This window comes from Gastrolobium bilobum, unplaced genomic scaffold (genome assembly GCF_033153095.1).
Source record: "Gastrolobium bilobum isolate Gb01-03AN ecotype WA unplaced genomic scaffold, APGP_CSIRO_Gbil_v1 utg30563, whole genome shotgun sequence".
NCBI classification, from domain to species: domain Eukaryota; kingdom Viridiplantae; phylum Streptophyta; class Magnoliopsida; order Fabales; family Fabaceae; genus Gastrolobium; species Gastrolobium bilobum.
In genome coordinates this window covers 20360-28966 of record NW_026899302.1, presented here as the reverse complement: position 1 = coordinate 28966, position 8607 = coordinate 20360, and the positions used below count along the sequence as shown (strand labels likewise).

At 34.3% G+C, this 8607-nt stretch overlaps 1 long non-coding RNA gene across 2 annotated transcripts; it reads left to right on the top strand.

The window, feature by feature from the left end:
- The first annotated feature begins 4592 nt into the window (after positions 1-4592).
- On the top strand, positions 4593-8390 carry LOC133289346 (uncharacterized). 2 transcript variants are annotated; one of them, XR_009748482.1, is made up of 4 exons: positions 4593-4881; positions 5418-5550; positions 7139-7784; positions 7900-8390. It is a non-coding gene; the product is annotated as an uncharacterized LOC133289346 (long non-coding RNA). The 2 variants fall into 2 exon arrangements; XR_009748481.1 differs by having other exon boundaries at positions 4593-5550; positions 7900-8389.
- The last annotated feature ends 217 nt before the right edge of the window (positions 8391-8607 follow it).

The following is an 8607-nucleotide window of genomic DNA, read 5'->3' as shown; positions in this document are numbered from 1 at the left end:
TCAACTCACCTTGGGGTCTCATACCTATGGCAGTGTTGGGCGTGACAGGCGCTGCCATCGTAGCAACGCTGTCAGCGTGGGTCACAGGGGGACAGCTTCCTCTTATGGCATTTGGGTGACTGCTTTCGGGAGTTGAGGTCCCAAGGTAGGATACTTTGGTGTTTAACCTTGGGAAGTTACCACGTTAGGGGGTGTGCGTCGCCCCAACAGGTAGGGCTGACGTGGATGCTTGGTGGGTGCTGGGCCTCGACCATTGGGCCTGACTCTTGTTAGGCCATCCGGAACAAGATTGGTGGGCATAGGAGTTTCTGAGATCCATTGCGTACACAAACTCCAACATGTTGATTTATTTCACGTCATGTGGAGCATGGTAGGGAGCAGTTTTCAGCTGTTCGGGCCCAAGAAATGAAGAATATGAGTTGGGATCCAAATTCAATGGAGGGACCACGTCAAAGGGTAAAGGTAAAATTTTCTTCTTGATTCTTCTCTTGTGCTCCTTTTCTACCTCACTCAAGTTCTCTCATGTTTTGGTCTTTGTTTTGGTTTTCGTTTTTTATTTTAGTTTTGTAAAGATTACCACAATGAGACCTCAGAAAGACCAAACTTTCGGTCATCTGCGCCCATTCTTACATTGGACCAAACACTACCAAGCAGAAAAAAAGCCTCGAATCTCGACCAACACCTTCATTTGAGAGGCCTTTTTGAAGATGTCGGAGGAGAAACTTCATAGAGGCTTCAAGAGGATGAATTTCATCCTACTACTCTTCAAAATGCCCCATGTTTGTCCAAAATAAAACTCCATATAAAATTCTGTTTTATCGTAAACAATGTACTTTCCGATCAAAATCCATGAAAAACTCTTATTATAATTCTTATGAAAACTTTCAAAAGCATTCATTAACGTGTCACAATACAAGTTTATTTGCTAAAAGGATGATCAAGAGGTCTTTACAACTTCTAGAAAACCTTTGGTAGAAGGCTGGTTCATCAAGTGGTGCGACAGTGCTGAACTTAATATGAGGGTTGTTCGATAGGTGCCATTTGCATTTTTTGGTTTCCTTGTTGAAGGGTGGCTATCGATTGTTGATGGCGGCTTAAGGAGAACGGGGTGGACCACATGATGCAGGAACCAAATATAAACTTGCACATTAGGGTAAATTCTCTAAATTTGTACTCGCTAGAAGCTAAAGAACATAAATCAAAATATATAAATTAATCACAAAATTATTGGGTTCGTTTTTCTAAAGTTACTTTAGACAACTTTATCTAAATGTTCGCCGAAATGTCATCGTTTTGGAACGGAAATCATGATGTATTTGTAATTTTAATATATTTCAGAGTTATAATAGCTTTTATCATTCTATTTTTTTAATTTTTCAACCTTAAAACGATGTCGTTTCGGTGAACATTAGACAAAATTATCTAAAGTAACATTAGATATTTTTTTTCCAAAATTATTATATATAACGTTTCAAAATATATAATTCAATTACAAAATTATTGTAAACAATACTCTAAAATATATAATTTAATCATAAATTACATTCTAAAAATATATAAGTTAGTCATAAATTATTATAAAAAACACTCCAAAAAATTATAAATTAAACATACATTATCATAAACAAAATTTTAAGACATTCCACGTTGGAATATTTTTTTAATGATTATTATGTAAATGATATTTTATTATTATCATATTAACTTTTATCGTTGATATGATAATATGTTTTCTATAAATAGAGGCTAGAAGAAACATTAGTCATTATTTCAAAATTGAGAGAAGGAGTAAAAGATCTTGAAAAATTTAAAGAAAACTCTACTAAGAAAAGAAACGACTTTTACGATTTTTGATTCATTGATTATTCATGATTTGCCATTTATATTTGCAAGGGGTGTTGTGGCTATGGCAGATCCTGCAATCCCATGAACTAGTGACTTTTTTTGTCCCCTTATTTTTGAATAATAAAAAACATTATTCTCTAATAAAAAAATTGTTAACGTGCAATATGTTGTTGTATCACGTATCCTTGTAATAGAAAATGAAAAAATTATAAAAAAAATTGATGAATAGGATCTGTTCGCAGAGAACTTGGAGATTCAACTTGTGCATTTGCAAAATATTAGATATAAAAATGGAGAATGCAACATGAAAAATGACTGAAGAAAAAAGATTTTTGGCAATGATTCCCGTTACAGAAATGTACAAATGTTTTATCTTCAAGAAAAATCAAGAAAACAGTTTTTAATGTATTTGATTTGATTATTGATCAACAATGATGGGCGGATTTATATAAAACAAATTCAAATATTGACCATGACAATATCGATGATGTGCGGTGGCCAAAGGTAGGGAGAGAATAATGGCGGCAATAAATTGGGGTGAGGGATAAAATAGTCTTAAAATTGTTGAGTATGTTTAATTGCTTCAATATTATACTATAAGGGGTTAATTGTTTGAATGAAAAGTATAAGGTGGTATTTTGAAAAAGCTCTTAGGGGGTGTTTGGTTGAGGAGAAATTTTTTGAATACTAGGAAAATGTAATTGATAGGGAAATGGTTGGAAAATGAGTTAGGTAGGAAAATACAAAAAAAATTGTTTGGTTTGAACAAATTTTACCGGGCAAATTAGGTAAGATTTATAAAATCTATGTTTGGTTTGAGATAAAATATAGATTGGGAAATAAGTGACAATTACGAAAATATCCATGTTATTAATATTATTTGCAGAGGTTACTCGCAGCCATTAAATCACCCAAAGCAAGACCGTATTCCAGACATATTGATAACTCCCTCCCCATCATTCACTACAGGGACATTATTTGATGCATGTGCAACTCGTCCTCCAAAAATATTGTCAGCATGCATGCTGAATAATGACATAGTAGATAATACATAGCATGCCAACAGAGAAAAAACAGTTTCTGTCAAGAAATCAATTGAAGCACTTGACCAGCGACCAACACCAGCCTCTCATATGTCTCAATCTTTTAGAAGGGGCTTTTCTAAAAAATCTAAGGAAAATGGAGAAGATGATGCACCACAAGAATTTCCATCAGATTCATCCTAACCCCTGGCTTTTACAGCTTCAGAGTCAAGCCTGAAGAAAAAATATCCCATTCTGGGCACTAAATCTCATTCCAGAACATTCACAGATAAGTTGGCTTCAGAAGCAGCTAGTAGTGAAATGTGTCCAACAATTTGTGCTTCTCAAGATTGCCTCAAATCGAGTGCTCCACCTGCTACTCTATGCAAAGATGCGTCTCTCGAGAGCAAATCAGAGGGTATATTTGGTCTGATTTGTTGTGGGCCCATGTGATTTAGCCGGTTATCATAAAAAAAATCACCTCCCCCTTTGCTTTTTAAACAGTGCATAAGCCTAGTTAAATGACTCAAAACTGAAAATCCTATGCATCTTGCTTCCCTGAGTTTTGAGCCATTTCTCATTCTCCCAAACACATGCTTCCCAGAATCACAACATCATTTGCATGTGGTAATTTAAAAACCCCCTCAACCAAACACCACCTTAAGTTGAGGGTAGTTATGTGTAATTTGCCCTAAAAATTACTTTTAAGTTCAAGGACAATAACTTATCCATTTATTATACTTTAAATATCATATTTTTGGTCATGGAGACTTGCCCCACATTTAACTTGCTATGTTGCCCAAAAATTAAATTACCTGGGAAGTGACTTAAGTTGCTAGAGAGAAAAATTAAAATTAATTTTGAGTCTTAAAAGGAGAGAAAAAAAGAAAAGTGTATGGTAAAAAAATAATTTCCATGATTGATGGCATCAATATTGGGCCTTCTCATGTTTAATCAAAATAGCAAAGATATTTTTTATTTTATTTTTTAAAAATAACGCAACTCATCAAAAATCAGTTTTAAATTTGTTATAAAACCAGTTTTAATTTGATAACCGATTTTTGATTCAAAACCGTTTAAAACCGGTTCAAAACCCGTTTTCAATCAAAACCGATTATAATCAATAAACTGGTTTTAGAACCGATTTGAAACCGGTTTAAAAAAATAAAAACCGGTTCAGTTTAAAAACTAAACCATTTAAAACCGGTTCAGTTTAGTTTTTGAAAAAAATCAAACCAAACTACTTTATGCACATCCTAAGGTGTTACAAGACCCTTGGGATGATGAAGATTTTGGCAAGGTACATGAGTAGAATGATATGGGTTTGTTATTGTACATGTTAAAAGTCCAAATGATTTTAAATAATAAACCAGTTATGTGCAAAAATTATAGCATAAAGGATCTATTCATATGAAACCAGCACATGATTCTTGCACACTCACATATATCACAGATGTGTAAAAGATGAAACACATGAAATTACTAGTAAAGGCAATTTTGTTTTATTAAATTTGTATGTATATCCAAAATATTTTTTTTTTTAATTTTTTATATTTTTTATTTAAAAAAAGACTAGAGTTGGCGTAGAGAAGAAGCGTTGGTGGGCTTGTTAGGTAAAGAAAGATCGCGTCGGTGGGCCTATTAGGAAAAGATAGGGTCGAAAGTGCCTACTTATTTGTTATGGCCTGTTAGGGTTTTCAATTTCATCCTTAATCTTATCTTGCCACTGTTCAGCTTCAGAGGTGAAGACGGGAAACCGTACTTTCATTGATTCCCATAACTGTTGTCTCTAAACTTGCCACTCTTCAGCTTCAGATCTATGTTTTTTCTTGTTTTGTTTATATAATCTTGTCACCATCCTTGATTTCTCTTAGAAAAAAGAAGGGTCTGCTGGTATGGGGTGGATCATTCTGATGGATCTGATGATATAGTCCTCATGGCAGGATCTGCAGGATCGGCGGAATAGATAAAACTACAGTTGATGTGTGTAGTTCGATTAATCACTAGTTTTAAGGTTTGTGTTTTTCTTAATGTCTGAGAAATGCTTTCAAAACTGACAACCTTGATCTAATAAGGTTGATCTAATAAGTTATGTTGATTTTTTAATCTGTGCAATGACTTAGGTTTCAATTGGCTTTGGAAGTAAAAGTTTCTACTTGTTTCGAAGAAGTCTAGATGAATGAAAATATGAATTATATCATTATGAAAAAAATTCCCTGTACAAAGATCCAAAAGTTAACAAAAGTAAGCTTTTGATTCCTTGGAGGAAGATGAGCATTTAATATTTTTTTTTACTTGACATTTTTGCTTTTTCAATGGACATAAATGAGCAGATCTGCTCGTCATGATTTATCCATTAAATTTAGTGTGAAGGTGCTGATTGAAAAATCTCAATACAGATTGATGATGGCCTTAGTGGCAGTTTTACTAAGATATATTTAATTGAATTTTACCTGACATTTTGAAGAAAACTCAAACCTTCAAACTTGTTATTGTTCAAATTATACACTGTTAGCCATTGTTGTTTTACCTATTCCACCTATTCCGTAGATTCATGATGGTCTTGTGACATTATATGACTTCAAACAAGATGGGTTGAGAAATTGTCTGAAAAGAGTAACCAAATGAGCCTGACATTATATGGATCACTCAAGATCTAATTCAAGTTTTAGAAGAAAGTAAGGTGAGTAATTAACTTATGTGATGGTTTGAGTTTTCAGTTGCAACCTTGAGTTATCTCATTTGACTGTTATATGTGCTAAACAATATTATATTTATCCCTCTGTTTCTAATATTTTGTTGCAGTATAAATTTACAACTGATTTTTGTCTTTATAATATGTCTGAATATGCACGTTGAGTTCCTAACATATATAAATGATATAAAACATTGTGATTGATCTGTGCTTTTATCTTAAAAGGGATCTAGTACAATTGAAAGCTTAATTCTGGATTTCCCCGACCCAAAGTAAGGAAGTATATTGGGATGGAGAGGCCTTGAAGATGGAAAGCATCGAATCACTTGTTATTAGAAATTGTCCTTTTCCATAGGCTTCACACCTCTTCTGCATAGCTTAAGTGTGCTTAAATGGTGGGGATATCCTTCCCCATCTTTACCAATTGATTTTCATCCAAAGAAACTTGCCATGCTTGGGTTACTTGATAACTGCTTAATGATAAGTGAACCAATTCAGGCAAGTTTCGTATGTGTATGAGGGTCAGTGTCCTTGTACATTAATAAGTTTACTATAAATTCTTATGATCATTCTTTTGGCTCTTTTTTTTTTTGCGGCAGAGGTTCATATGTCTGGCAGTTTTGGGTTTCAATAACTCATTTACTCGGTGAATCTGGCCTCCCGAATTTTAAAAAAATTCTTTTAAACATTGTAAGAATTTAATTGAAATTCATGGGTCAGTTGGATTTTGGATAAATTAGAATATTGGTTGCTGTTTGTTGCAAGAAGCTTAGGACTTTTCAACCAACTCAATCCTTAGATTGACCTCGCTTGAGCAACTCAATCTTTCACATTGCTTAATTCTTGAGAGTTTTCCAGAAATATCAGGGTGGATGGAAAATGTAATAGAGCTTCATGTAATTTGGAGTCCCATAAAAGAATTGCCATTTCAATTCGAAACTTTCTTAGCTTTGAATATTAGAACTGCAATCATGTGGAATGGTTCAGTCTCCAAGTATTGCATGCTTGAAGATGTGTAGGTTTGTGGTTATCTAAACTGGGTCAGGGTGATGAAATGGTGTCTTCAAACACACAACATCTTATTCTCACATACTGCTATATATCAGATGAATTCCTTCCGGTATGTTTTACATGGTTTGCCAATGTGATAGATTTGAACCTTCGATGAATAATTTCACTATTAATGCATCCATCAAATAATTTCACTTTTTGGAGGACTCTAATGCTCGATAATTGCAGGCTTCTATGAGAAATTAGAGGGATTCCGAGGAAATTAGAAACATTTTCTGCTAAATGTTGTACATCCTTGAAATACTTAGACCACACAGTTCTTCGTCTATGCTCTTGAAAATGTCTCTTTCTGAAGGAAATTAATTTTGGATGATTGTGTGTATCTTCATGAAATTAGAGATTCTGCCAAACTTGGTTTATTTCTTTAATTTTATCACATTAATATGCTATGCTTTATCTTCACTGTACACCCGTTTCTATCAAATTGGTATCAATTCATATCAATCAATGTCTCAAATTTTTTAGATTGACTAGCGGTTTCTAAATTTATGACTGACAAGAATAGGTAGAGGCTGGAAACAAGATATTTTCTTTGCCAGGAACTGAGATTGCAGAGTTGTTTCCACGTGCAAGGGGAGAGTCAATATCTTTCTGTTTCCCAACATATTCTCTCTGCCTTGTTATTCGACTGATGAATGAGCAACTTATCATGGTCAAGTTTAGCCAGAGAGTATTCATCAATGGCAATAAACAGTCCCTTGCTAGCAGTAAAGCTTACGAGTTCAGGATAGCCACGGATCATGTATTTTTGTTTGATGTGTAGCTGCTAAAATCTGAAGAAAGTATAGACATGGTATTTTCAGTAAAAGTGAAATCATGTGGAGATTCCAATTAGACTGGTTGCTAAAGATATCCTTTTATTCAATCAAACAAGTGGCATGGAGGATATTCAGTTCATCCACCCCAACTACAGAAAGAAAATCCGATGATGTTCTTTTAACTTGGGAAATAGAAAACATTGTTGAAAGAAAGCATAGATTGGTGGGCATGGGAGTTTCTGAGATCCATTACATATACAGTCAGCAACATGGTGATTTATTTCACGGCATGTGGAGCATGGCAGGGAGCTGTTTTCGGCGCTTCGGGCCCAAGAAATGAAGAATATGAATTGGGATCCAAATTCAATGGAGGGACCACGTCAAATAGTATAGGTAAATTTGTTCTCGATTCTTTTCTCTTTTGCTCCTTTTCTACCTCACTCAAGCTCTCTTTTGTTTTTGTTTTTGTTTTTTGTTTTTGTTTTTGTTTTTTTTATTTTTTGTAAAGATTATGACAGAGAGACCTGGGAAAGACCAAACTGTTCGGACATCTTCAGAGGGGCTTCCCGTCATCCTACTATTCAAAATGTCCCATAAAAAAATTGTTCAAAAGAAAACTCCATATAAAATTCCTTTTTATCGTAAACAAATGTACTTTCCAATCAAAATCCATGAAAAACTATTAAATTGTATTCCGTATGAAAACATCCAAAAGCATTCATCAATGTGTCACAATACAAGTTTATTTGCTAAAAGACAATCAAGAGGGCTTTACAACTTCTAGAAAACCTTTGGTAGAAGGCTGGTTCATCAAGTGGTGCGACAGTGCAGAGCTTAATATGAGGGTTGTTCGATACGTGCCATTTACATTGGTTGTTCATGCGTATTTTGGTTTCCTTGAAGGGTGGCTATCGATTCTTGATGGTGTCTTCAGGAGAACGGGCGCTAAATATAAACTTCCGGATAGGAACATTAGGGGAAATACTCCAAATTTGTACTCGCTCGCTAGAAGTTAAGAACATAAATCAAAATATCTTATTGCTAACTATAATTTTATAAGGCAAGTATATTATTGCAAGGCTTTTACTGGAAATGTCTCAGCCAGTAGAAATTCGGGTGTCCAAGCTATGAAAGAGGAAATGGAGACTTTGGACAGAAATCACACAAGGAAAATCGTTGATTTATCGAGGGGAAACAATGTTATGGGATATAACTA